General features: G+C 44.0%; 1 pseudogene; it reads left to right on the forward strand.

The window, feature by feature from the left end:
* Positions 1 to 275: 275 nt before the first annotated feature.
* The window catches only part of LOC108537075 (V-type proton ATPase subunit B, brain isoform pseudogene), a 40,289-nt pseudogene continuing 26,737 nt past the window's right edge, over positions 276 to 13,827 (forward strand).

Raw genomic sequence — 13,827 nt, forward strand, 5'->3', positions numbered from 1 at the left:
AACAGACCTTGTTATGAGTTGAATTGTTATAAGTTGAATCCCCAACCCCCACGCAAAAAAGTCTTGAAGTTCTGACCTCTAGGATGTCTGATTGCAACCTTAATTGGAAATAGGGTCTTTACAGATATAATCAAGCTAAAATGGGGTAATCAGGCTGGGCCCTAATAGTAATATAATGTGACTGATGTCATTTAAAAAGGGGAGTTTGGACACAGAAACAGACAAATACAGAGGAAAGACAATGTGGAAACACACAGGTAAAATGCTATGTCAAGATGATGGCACTGCAGGTGTTGCGTGGGGTTATGAATGAGCCATACCCAAACTACCCATGCCTGCTGATGGTGGGAGCTCAGGAGCAGGTGCTGGCAGTTAGTTGGAACTACCTCTCCCAGCCTTGCCGTACATACATCATGGCATCAAGAGTCCATGGTCCACTTGTGATCTTAGATCATGTTAAGTTTCCCATAGATGCTGAGATTGTCCACTGGACATTACTAGATGGCACAAAGAGACACGGGCAAGTTCTAGAAGTTGGTAGCTCCAAGGCAGGGGTTCAGGTACTTCAAAGGACTGGGGATATTCCCCTAATATCAGTGTCGGAGGATATGCTTGGTTGGGTATTCATTGAATCAGGAAAACCCATTGACAGAGGTCCTCTTGTACTGGCTGAAGATTTCTTTGATATCATGGGATGGCCAATCAATCCTCAATGTCAAATCTACCCAGAGGAGATAATTCGAACCAGCATTTCAGCCATAGTTAGTGTGAACAGTATTGCTGGGGCAGAAAACTTCTATCTTCTCTGCTGCTGGGTTACTACACAAAGATTGCAGCTCAAATCTGCCGCCAGACTGGTTTGCTAAATAAATCCAAAGATGTAAACTACACTGAGGAAAATTTTCCAATTGTATTTGCTGCTGGGGATGTAAACCTGGAAACTGCCTGGTTCTTCAAATCTGGTGTTGAAGAAAATGGCTCAATGGACAACATCTGCCTATTTTTGAACTTGGCTAATGACCCAACTATGGGATTATCATCCCTCACTGGTTCTAACCACAGCCGATTTCTGGTGTATCAATGTGAGAAACATGTACTGGTTATCCTAACAGATATGAGTTCATCTACTGAAGCACTTCAAGAGGTTTCTACAAGCCAGAGAAGAGGTTCCTGGTTGACTAGGCTTCCCAGGTTACATCGATACAGACTTAGCCACTATATATGAACATGCAGGTCGAGGAGAAGGTAGAAATGGCTTGATTACTCAAATTCCTACTCTTACCATGCCTACCAATGATATCATTCACTCATCTCTGACCTGACTGGGACAGATCTATGTGGATAGACAGCTACACAACAGAGAGATTTACCCACCTATCAAGGTGCTGCCTGAACTATCACTGTTCATGAAGTCTGCTATTGGAGAAGGAATGACCAGGAAGGATCATGCAGATGTATGTAAACAGCTGTATGCAAGCTATTGGGAAGGATGTACAAGCCATGATTGCTGTAGTTGGAGAAGAAGCCCTTAGCTCAGATGATCTTCTTGACTTGGAATTTCCACAGAAGTTTGAGAGGAACTTTATTTTTCAGGGTCCTCATGAAAATCACACTGTCTATGAGACTTTGGATACTGGTTGGCAACTGCTCCAAATCTTCCCCAAAGATATGTTGAAGAGAACCCCTCAGAGCACCTGTGTTGGTCAGGGTTCTCCAGAGGGACACAATTAATAGGATAGATATCTATATAAAGGGGAATTTCTTAAGGAGTATCGATTCACACGCTCATAAGATATAGTCCCACAATAAACCATCCGCAAGCTGAGGAGCAAGGAAACCAATCCAAGCCCCATAAACCTCAAAAGTAAGGAAGCTGACAGTGCAGCCTTTAGTCTGTGGTCGAAGGACCAAGAGTCCCAAAGCTGAAGAATTGGAGTCTGATGTTCAAGGCCAGGAAGCATCCAGAATGGGAGAAAGATGCAGGCTGGAAGACTAAGCTAGAACGTAGACTAGTCCTTCTACGTTCCTCTGCCTGCTTTCATCCCAGCCACGTTGGCAGCTGATTAGATGGTGCCCACCCAGATTGAGGGTGGGTCTCCCCTCCCAGTCCAACTCAAATGTTAGTATCCTTTGGCAACACCCTCACAGACACACCCAGGAACAATACTTTGCATCCTTCAATCCAATAAAGTTGACACTAAGTATTAATCATCACAGCACCTAAGCAAATTTTACCCTTGAGACTTTGCAAAGCATTGGCTGCTGTTTCATCACTGCTTAATATACTTGTGAAATACTGGCTCTGTTTTCTTTATTCCTTTAGCACTCCCCTAGCCTCACCTTTGTGTTGGAGTTTACTATGTTAACCTATAATTAAAAACAAAGAATAGGTAACATATTGTTCCAGTGTTGAATGCTTTAAACTGCTAACGGACTTTATTCCCTATTCAGAAAACCTGGGTCTTCAGTGCTTTGCTTAAAGTAGCTGCAGGGATGAGGTGATGTTTTCTTATTGATGTTTGCATTGTACACAGTGGTATAGTTAGTTACCTAATAATGTCCTCGTTATCTGGGTCTCTTAGACCTTAACTCTCAATCTCCTCAAGAGTAGCAGCCTCTGAGCTATAATGCTTTGGTTTCTAAATTAGTGGCAAGATCAGGTCTAAAAGATGACTCTTTTCAAAAGAGCCAAGATGCTCTTTCTTGAGCATTTTCTTTTGGGTTGTTGATGTGCCTGTGGGTCTGTGCTGCTGCTCTAATCAAATGGTTTCTTTGGTTGGTTGGTTGGTTGGTTGGTTGTGTTTGTTTGTTTGTTTTTGAGACAGAGTCTTGCTCTGTTGCCCAGGCTGGATTGCAGTGGTGTGAGCACAGCTCACTGCAGCCTCGAACTCCCAGGCTCAAGCAATCCTCCTAGCTCAGTCTCCCAAGTAGCTGGGACTACAGGCATGTGCTACCGCATGCAGCTAATTTTTAAAAAACTTTTTGTGGAGACAGGGTCTCACTATGTTGCCTAAGCTGGTCTTGAACCCCTGGGCTCAAGTGATCCTCCCTCCTCGGCCTCCCAAAGTTTTGAGATCATGGGCATGAGGCATTACCCCCAGCCTAGCAGATGATTTTGACTGTCTACTTGCTCTTTCTGATACAATAAATAGATGAGTAAAAGGAATTTCCTTTTCCTCTTTATTACATATGCATTGAGATTCCTGTGTCTTACAGCTCTCCCTCTCTGAGCAACACACAGAATCCTATGACTTTTGCACAGCCAGTATTTATCTGGTAGCAGTGAAAAGCCTTGTCTTTGGTGACCTTTACTGAGTTTCCATGCAGAGGAATCACATGACTAAAATCATTAATAGAGTGGTTGCTTGGGGTACAACAAGAGAAGAAAGAAAAACCTATAGCCATTCTACATTCTGACATGTGAACAGTGATTTAAGTTTCTAAAGTGTTTACCAGATGCTGAAGGCAAGGTGAGAAGCAAAGGTTCTTATGTTTGTGGATATTTTAAACTCTGTTAGGAAGCAGCCTTTGGAAAATCACTGATTTGTTTCTGCTTTCTGACCTACCTCTGCCTTTTCAGGGTAATCTTGTGGCACAGGTGGTGGCATTTAGAAGTTTTGGAGTTTTATTCCTGCCCCTTCCCGATGCAAGCCCTGAGCTGTCTTCTACGCAGTTGTGCCTTATTGACTGTTTGGTCTCTCTCTGTGTTCTTTGTCACTTGGGTGCAATAGCAACTTCCCTACTCCATGCATTCTACCTTTCAAATTGTGTAAATTTCTTCTCTTTTTTTTTCTCTGAGGGTGTAGGGTACAGGGGAAGTCAATATAATTATATTTTAATGTAGAAAATGTGATATTTGGATATAAAATGAAAATACATGTTGGCCAGGCATGGTGGCTCATGCCTGTAATCCAGGCACTTTGGGAGGCTGAGGTGGGCAGATCACAAGGTCAGGAGTTTGAGACCAGCCTGTCAACATGGTGAAGACCTGTCTCTAATAAAATACAAAAATTAGCTGACTGTGGTAGCATGCGCCTGTAGTTCCAGCTACTTGAGAGGCTGAGGCAGGAGAATTGCTTGAACCCAGGAGGTAGAGGCTGCAGTAAGCTGAGATCGCACCACTGCACTCCAGCCTGGGCAACAGAGCAAGACCCTGTCTTGGTGGAGGGGGGAAAACACATGTTAAATAATGGAAAAAAGAAAAAAAAAAAGAGAGAATTAGAGTGGGGCAGCCACAAACCAAGAAACAATTGTGGCTACCAGGAGCTAGGAGTGAGGTCTGGAGAACAGTTCCTTCCACTGCCTCTTCAGAGGGAATGTGGCCCTGTGGACACCTTGATTTTAGATTTCAGGCATCCAGAGTGTGAGACAATACATTTTCCGTTGTTTTAAGCCACCCAGTTCATGATACTTTGTTATGGCAGTCCTAGAAAACTCATTCAGACCCTCAAGGAAATAAGAGCCATTTGGAATGTGCGGCTGAGATTGCTAGGTGTTCACCAAAAGGCTTTCCATTCTACTTTTTGCCTAAGTAGAATGGGAGCCAGGCACATGGCTGTCCCCCTAGACTGTCTTTGCCAGCCTTGCTTGTGTTTAGGGTGGCCAGGTGCCTGAATTCTCACTAGGGGAATGAAGTGGGAGTAACGTGCCATTTCTGGGCCTGGGTTCTAAGATAACCAGCAAGCCTCCTCCACTGTCTTCTCCTTTCCTACCGGCTAGAACCCAGCTACACCTATGCAGAAGAGAGCACTGCCCTGGGGAAGAATGAGTGACAAAGAACCAAAGCTGCCTTTCTGCCCTGGGCCACTCACCTCAAGGGGAAATAGGCTACTCTAGTTTGCCTTTTTATCATAGGACCTTAACTTTTCCTCCAACTGATCCATGATTCTTGAGCTGGACAAGGAGTGAGGCACTGAAAATCCTAATTATCTTCCAGAATAGGAACGACCAGCCCTTGGAAGACAGTGGCTAAGCACATAATCTCTTTGGGTCATTTGGGACTTTGGACAAGCTGAAGCTAAAATTCTCAGCCACCTAAAAGGGAGATGAAAGATGTGGAAACAAGTAGGGTGGCTGCTTCTGAAAGCATCAGGTATCTTAATTTAGGATAATGACAAGCTCATGTCTTGAGATGTTTGCCACAAGGCACAAAGTGAAATTCAGGACTTTTCTCTGGCCAGATGGAAACTGTTCACTGGGGCCATGGGTGTGAGACTACTAAGGCCAAACTCAGATTCCGGGAGTTGCTGAATTTCAGTGACAGTCAATGGCATGATTTTGCCAGGTTTCCTTTAGGAAAGGATGGTGATATCTGGGGCTTGCAAGAGGACTTGGAGAATGCCTACCCACTAACCATCTTAGTCTGTAGCCTTTCCTCTGTGCCTCCCTCTCATGGAGAAGGAAGGCAGCTAACAGTCTTCCTTCTGCCCCACACCTCCCTGTTTCTCAGCTGGGAACTAACTCCATCTGGAGCAGACAAATTGTTCTCATGGCAATGTCCTACATTTATTTATTTAACTATTTAATTAATTTTTTTAGAGACGGGGTCTCACACTGTTGCCCAGGCTGGTGTATGGTGGTGCAATCATAGCTCACTGCAGCCTTTAACTCCTGGGCTTAAGCGATCTTCCAGCATTGGCCTCCCAAAGTGCTCGGATTACAGATGTGAGGCACCATGCCCGACCCTACATTTATTTTTTATTTGGATTTGCTTTCCCCGCCCTTCATGGCTCCACCAGCACCACAGCTTGAGGGCTTACAGAAGCTTTTACCCAGTCATGGTATGTCACACGATGCTCCCTCTTACCAAGTAATTCACTCTATGGCAAAAGTGGCAGTGGCTTAAGGCCTGTGGGATTCACTCTTCACCTAACAGATCCGACAATGATCCAGGAGCGGCTGGCTCCTGTTGCACAGTAGAATGGCCTTGTGGAGGTTCACAGTGCCCACAGGGAGATAACTGCTAGCTCCCCTCCGGAAGGGATCGGTGCTGTGAGTCAGCATCCCATATGTGATGCCATTTCCTGTGTCTCTCTATTACTTTTCAAGATGTAGCAGTGAGGCAGGCACTGCTAAGTGTCTCCCAATAGCCTTGCTTACTAGAAGTAATAGAATTTAGAGCTGGATGCACGGCCACCCAAAATCAAGATACCATTTTCCAGTCTCCTTTGCAGCTAGGCACGGCCATGAGATACATATTAACCAATGGGATACAAGAAGAAGCAACATGTGGTGGCTTTAAATAACCTTCTACAAGAGAAAGCACCCTTTGTGTTTGCATCCCTTCCTCCGCCCTACTGCCTGAAGTGTCATGTTGACCTAGGAGGCTGAGGTCATGCATTGCATCAAAAAAAGATAAGAACCAGGGTCCCTGACATCTTGAGCACTACTCCAGTCTGGATCACTTACCCAGACTTTTGTGAGAGAAAGAAACTTTCGACTTGTTCAAGGCATTATTGTCTGGAGTTTTCTGTTGCTCAGTGAAGGCAAACTGAATCCCAATCAAAACAATTGCTTCAGGAACAAAGGGGTGGAATTGCTCAAGGTGACACCTAATATCTGCTCTCCAAATGTTAGACTTCCTGTCCTGAGACTCTAGGCTCTGCTAGCTATAGGTTTTAGGGTCTCTTTTGGTTAACTGTTGCTGTATAATAAACCACTCCAAACTTTGTGACTTAAAACAGTAAAATATTTTTATCTCTCATGGTTCTGCGGGTTGACTGGGCTCAGCTCAGTGGTTCTTGCTTGGAGTCTCGTATGAGGTTGCAACCAGTTGCTAGGTGGGGTTGGAACCATCTGAAGTTTTAACTGGACTGGACATCAAAGATGGCATCTTTGTTTGACCTCCCATGCCTCAGTGGTCCTATTCTGTGTACCTAGCAAAATAGCCTGGATTTTTTTTTTTTTTTTTGAGACAGAGTCTTGCTTTGTCACCCAGGCTGGAGTGCAGTGGCACAATCTCAGCTCACTGCAACCTCCGCCTCCTGGGTTCAAGCGATTCTCCTGCCTCAGATTCCCAAGTAGCTGGATTTACAGGCACCTGCCACCACACCTGGCTAATTTTTATATTTTTAGTAGACATGGGTTTTCACTTTGTAGGCCAGGCTGGTCTCGAACTCCTGACCTCAGGTGATCTGCCCACTTCAGCCTCCCAAGTGCTGGGATTACAAGTGTGAACTACTGCACCCGGCCTGCTTTTATATTTTTAAGATTAAATTTTTTCCCCATCTTTCCCTTCTCTTTCTCTCTCTCTGTCTCTCTCAACTCCCCATCTTTAAAACAATAGAAGCCTGCCTGCTACATCACCACGAATGCTCATACTGTAGGACTCTGTGATTACTCTGTTGAAAACTTGCAGCACTTTCTCTTCCCTCTTCCCAGCTCTCAGTTGAATTGGCTGGAGTTCTGATACCCACAGATGTTACTGTTTTTTGTTTTTTGTTTTTTCTTCTTCCGCTTCTTCTTCTTCCTCCTCCTCCTCTTCTTCTTCCCCTTCTTCTTCTTCTTCTTCTTCTTCTTCTTCTTCTTCTTCTTCTTCTTCTTCTTCTTCTTCTTCTCCTTCTTCTTCATGTCTGAAGTGAATTACAGCTTCAAAGGGCTTTTCTGATCAGTTTCTTCAGTTGAGGCAGTTGGTTCTGGGCTGGCTCAATCTCCGCTACCTTCACTCAGTTCTTGTTTGAAGTGTAGGAGTCCTTGGTAGATAATATTAACCTAAGGCTTTCACCAGGTATCAAAGATAGAAAAGAAAGAAATCCTTTACAGGGATAGAAAAGAAGAAAAAAGAAATTCAAAGTCATCTGCTTTCCTCCCAGTGACATTTTCCATAGAAGGAATGCCATTTGCTGATGATAATACTCTCTCACCTTCACAGGGCTCTGCAGCTTTGTGGAGCGTTTTTCTCAGCGAGCTCTTCTTTCTCCTTCTAAACAGTGTGACCTATGGAAAAGGACAAACATGGAGGTCAGAGAGAGCCTGATGGAATCCCAGCTTTGCTTCTCGTTGGCCCTGGACTACCAATTCATCATGTATTAAAGGAGGAGCATAGCGATGCTTACCCTTTGGTTTTAGCGTTAGGAACATGATTACCCTGCACGTAGTAGGTGCTCATGAAATCTGTTGAGTGAGGCTGTGAAGCTTGCAGGGAAGAGATTATGAACCCTGATTTACATGTGAATAAAATGAAGTTCACGAGAGTGGGAACAGGGCTAATCCTAGGTCACAGAGGGTGGACGAGGGTCTTCAAGAATCTAAATCTATCGCTTTTTCTATCACATTAACCCACTGAATAACAGGATTTTCTCAGATTTTAATAATAATAATAGCAACAGAACTGATGGTAAAGGTAGTTTTTGTCTGTTGAGCATCAGCATGTGGCAGACATTACACTAGGCACTTTCTATGAATGAACCCATTTAACTATGAGGTGGGTATGATCACCCCATTTTCAGACAGAAAAAGTCTGGGATTCAACAAGGTGAAATAACTTACCCAGAGACACACAAGGGCTGAATCTGCTTGAGTCTTAAAGGAAACCTTGGTTCTTCTTTACTCCAAAACCCCACATTATCCCCCACGTTACAACTTCCTCAATAAATAAAATATCTTTGAAATGTGTTACTGATTGTCTAAGTTCAAAGTTACCATCCAGATGTCTCCATCTTATTAGGCAAGCTCTGTGTGCGGACAGCTAAGGATTTAGCTACATCTCTTCATGAGGTCTTTCTGCACCACAGGATTTGTCTGGCCTTTCAGTTTAGCTACTTTCCTAAAAATTTGGAATTGAACGTCCTCAGCTTGAGCAGGATCTCCCAAACATTGTAAGAAGCTGTTTTCTCTCTCTGAGCCTCCTTTTCCTCCTCTATGAAATAAGGGTAAAATTCGAGCCTGGAATATCTTGTACCAGAAAACAAAGAAGGTTCAAAGCTATTGGAGCCACATCAAAGCACACAGCAGTCAGCTCAAACAAGCAGCTCGCACTGGTCAAATATGAGACAATTTGAACATCAAAATGAAAAATGATCACAAAGGATTTCTACACATTGAATTTTTTAAAAAATCCTTCTACACAAAGGATTTCTACGCATTGACTCAAAAAGGATTTCTACACATTGAATTTATACAGTCCATGAGTGTATAAAAAAAGAATCTATGAGTATATAGTGATATTCTAACCAAAAGAAAAAATGTAGATGAAATTAGAAAAACACTATTTTGCAACCATTATAGTAACAATTGATTCAGGTAAGATTATTAGTGAATGCTAAATCACTGGGTGAGAAGTTGTTCGATCCACATAAACAAAGTGTCTCCCCAGAAATTACTTATTAATTACAAAGATAAATGGGTAACTTTACAATGAAGATATCTGATAACCACCAATTTAACCAACTGATCAAACTTAGCATCCCCAGTAATGATACAAGCTGACAACATGTGTGACACCCCGGAAGGACAGAATCACCTGAATAGCATTTTGGCCCAAAAATGTATAACTTAATCTTATAATGAGGAAACACCAGACAAACCTAAATTGTAACACAACTGACTTTAATTTCTCAAAATTTCATTATGAGGCCAGACGTGGTGGCTTACGTCTGTAATCCCAGCACTTTGGGAGGCTGAGGCGGGTGGATCACCTGAGGTCAGAAGTTTGAGACCAGCCTGGCCAACATGGTGAACCACGACTCTACTAAAAATACAAAATTAGCCAGGTGTGGTGGTGCACGCCTGCAGTGCTAGCTGCTCAGGAGGCTGAGGCGGGAGAATCACTTGAACCCAGGAGGCAGAGGTTGCAGTGAGCTGAGATTGCACCACTGCACTCCAGCCTAGGGGACAGCACATGACTCCGTCTCAAAAAAATTAATAACAAAAAAATTTTTTAAATTCATTAAGAAAGACCGAAGAAAAAGTAGGGGGAGGAAACTGTTCTAGGTTAACAGAGATTTGAGAGTTATGAAAATTATGTGCCTTCTATATTGCTGGATGAAAATTTAAAAGCTATAAAGCATATATCAGGCCAATGGGAGAATGCAAACATGGGCTGTTCTTAGACACTACTTTTGTGTCTCATGTTTATTGATTGTGACAATGGCATCAAGATTATGTAGAAAATGTCCTTTTTCATAGGAGATAAGTGCTTAAGATTTTAGGAGCGAAGAGTCTTAATATTGGCAACTTTCAAACGGTTCAGGAAGAGAGAGAGAGAAAGAGAGCGAGCATGTGTGTGTGCGTGTGTGTGTGTGTCTGTGTGTACACACATGCACACAGAGATTTATAAACTGTGGCAAAATTACTGAATCTAGATGAAGGATGTGTGGGTGTTTACTGCACTGTTCTTTCAGCTGGTCTGTTTATCTGAATTTCTTTAAAATAAAGGGCTAAGGGCTGGGCACAGTGCCTCTCACCTGTAATCCCAGCACTTTGGGAGACTGAGGCAGGCAGATCGCTTGAGTCCAGGAGTTTGAGACCAGCCTGGGCAAAATGGCAAAACCCCATCTCTACAAAAAATAAAAAAAATAGCTGGATGTGGTGGCATGCGCCTGTAGTCCCAGCTACCCAGGAGGCTGAAGTGGGAGGATCACTTGAGCTTGGGAGACAGAGGTTTCAGTGAGCCAAGATCACACCACTGCACTCCAGTCTGGGTAACAAAGCAAGACCTTATCTCAAATATATATATATATATATATATATACACACACATATATACATTTATATATATAAATAGGCAATGTGTCTAACACACGGTAGATGCCCAACAAAACACAGAACTGGGGGGTAACAGTTATCTAAGATCAAATAAGTAAATTTTTGCAAAGTATCGTTTATGATTCATTCAACAAATGTGCTCTTTGCAGCACCGCGGGTGTGCAGGGTCTGTGCTAGGAGTTGGGGACAGAGGGAGGAGGACGGCATACTTCCTTCTCCTTAGCTTCCTAAGATAATGGAGGTAGACATTTGAGTAGGTAATTACAACACAGGATAAATATCAGAGATGGGAAAGTGAGCCATGGCAAAGGAGAGTGACTTCATCACAGTTAAGATCAAGAACTTGGGGCTGGGTGTCCACTTTCTGGTTGCAGTGGTGCAGCAGCCAGCAGGCTGCACCTGAAATTCTGGGTGCACTAACCAGCTCCCATATGGATCAGGTCACCCCAGAAGTAGTGCATTCCTGGCCCTGGAATGTCCAGGCTGAAGCTGGGATGAATCGATGCGGGGTGCTAGAGCCAGAATTCCTAAGCTGGGAATGCTGGGCCTGAGTGGTAACTGCCCTGCCCAGGCTCCAGTCACACTGGCCTTTGCTTGGTATCCCTAGGTATTAAAGATAGAAAAAACCGAAGTGTATATCTACTCTCACGTATAACTCAACACTCTGACACCAATGTGGGGGTGTATTTCCCCTCACACCAAGCAATTCTGCAGTGGACATCTGCTGGGTGTCCTCTTATTGAATTCAGTTCTAACACTATCTACCTAAAGATTGTGTTGGATTCCACAGGTGAAGGGCTCAGTCCCATAAGACTGTTCCCCACTTTAGATACACATTGCAAGTAGTAGGTTTTCATCTATACTTCTGACCGACTCTCTATAAATCAAGGCTCCCTCTATCCCCTACTTGGGTCCAATTAATGTGCTAGTGAGGCTCACAGAACTCAGGGAAACACGATACCAGTATCTTTTTTTTTTTTTGAGATGGAGTCTCGCTCTGTTGCCCAGGCTGGAGGGCAGTGGCACCATCCCGGCTCACTGCAACTTCCGCCTCCCGGGTTCAAGCAATTCTCCTGCCTCAGCCTCCTTAGTAGCTGGGATTACAGGTACGCACCACCACGCCTGGCTAATTTTTGTATTTTTAGTAGAGTCAGGGTTTCACCATGTTGGCCAGGTTGGTCTCAAACTCCTGACCTCAGATGATCCGCCCACCTCGGCCTCCCAAAGTGCTAGGATTACAAGTGTGAGCCACCACGCCCAGCCTTCAGTGTCTTAATAAAAGTTAAAATAATGGATACAGATGAACAGCCGGATGAAAAGACATATGGGGCAACGTCTGGAGAGGTGCTGATTGCAGGAGCTTCTGCCCCCATAGAGTTGGCGTGCACCACTTCCTGGCACTCAGATGTGTTGGCCAACCCAGAAGCTCGTTGAACCTCGTACTTCAGGAATACTTATAGAGCCTTCATCTTGTAGGCATGATCGATTATTAACTGCATTTCAGCCCTTCTCCCGTCTTTGGAGAATGGAGGTGGGGCTGAAAGCTCCAAGTTTCTAACAGTGTCTTGGCCTTTCTGGTGACCAGCCCCCATCCAGGAGCCCAATAAGGGCTGCCTCATTGAAACAAAGATACTCCTATCACCTAGCAAATTCCAAGGGATTAGGAGCTCTGTGTCAGGAGCCGGGGTCAAAGACCAAATATTAGAATAAAAGATGCTCCTAGCTCACCCATGTCTCAGGAAATTGTAAGAATTTTAGGAGCTCTGTGCCAGGACTAGGGCAGAGATCAATATTTATATTTCTTATTATTTCACCCCATATAACCCTGTTCCATCTTGGTCAGACCTTACCAGGTCTTCTCTCAGCCCGGACGGCTCCAACAAACACAAACTCCCCCATGCATCAGGTCCCTTTCTCTGAGGACCTTTCTGAACACCTCCCTGCCACCTCATCCCCTATGACTCAGTCAAGAGGCTCCTGATATAATCTGGGTTGCTTTTCCTCATAGCTTTCCTTCAATTCTAAATAATTTGTTTTTGTAAAATTATCTGTCCTGTGTCTGATGTCCTAGTGAGACTAAGCTGCAGGAAGGCAGAAAATGTCTCTTCCATACTCATGACAGTCTCTGCAGCACCTGCACAGTACCCAGCATGCACAATTGCCCAACCAATATTGAAGAGTCTGGGTGATCTCCCAGATAAGGCAATGGGAGGGGAGAACACATTTTTTGATTGTCTAAAAAGTGCCAGGCTCTGCCAGGCGCGGTGGCTCACACCTGTAATCCCAGCACTTTGGGAGGCCAAGGTGGGGGGATCACAAGGTCAGGAGTTTGAGACCAGCCTGGCCAATATGGTGAAACCCCATCTCTACTAAAATACAAAATTAGCCAGGCATGGTGGCAGATGCCTGTAGTCCCAGCTACTCGGGAGGCTGAGGCAGGAGACTCACTTGAACCCAGGAGTCGGAGGTTGCAGTGAGCTGAGATTGTGCCACTGCATTCCAGCCTAGGCAGCAAAGTGAGACTCCGTCTCCAAAAAAAAAAAAAGTGCGAGGCTGTGTGCTGGGCAGTCTACACTAATCATCTTATTCATTCCTCAAAAACATTCGGAGATGCAGGTCTCAACAGACCCGTTTTACAAGCAAGGAGATAAGGGTTTCAGATGGTGTACATCTCGTCAAAGGAAAGGCAAATGCCACAGAGCCCGGATTCAAATCTGGGTGTGGCTAGTTTGAAAGCCTGAGTTCTTTTCCACTTTGGAGGAAAAGTGATTAATGGACACCTCCCCCTTCACACCTGTATCCATGTCTGATGCTTTTTCCAGACAGATTTTGGCTGCAGAGCTGGAAATCACAAAGATCATAATGACAGCTCTAACAACCGTGCCAAGGCTGATGAAAAATGCCTTTGAACAGCCTGGGCTCACAGGCATTATCTTTGCTAATCCTATAATTGGCCTGACAGTTGGTGAATGCATAAATGATTTCGGATATGTGCTTTTGTGTTTAAAAGACTGGGATCTTGGGTGAATTCTCCTTTTGTCTTTCAAGTCCATTTGTAGTTACTTTTTTAAAAAACGTTGTTTTTGTTTTACCATGTAGGCATTTTTTTTTTTTTTTTTTTTT

This window comes from Rhinopithecus bieti, unplaced genomic scaffold (genome assembly GCF_001698545.2).
Source record: "Rhinopithecus bieti isolate Rb0 unplaced genomic scaffold, ASM169854v2 scaffold_13710, whole genome shotgun sequence".
In the NCBI taxonomy this organism is placed as follows: Eukaryota; Metazoa; Chordata; class Mammalia; order Primates; family Cercopithecidae; genus Rhinopithecus; species Rhinopithecus bieti.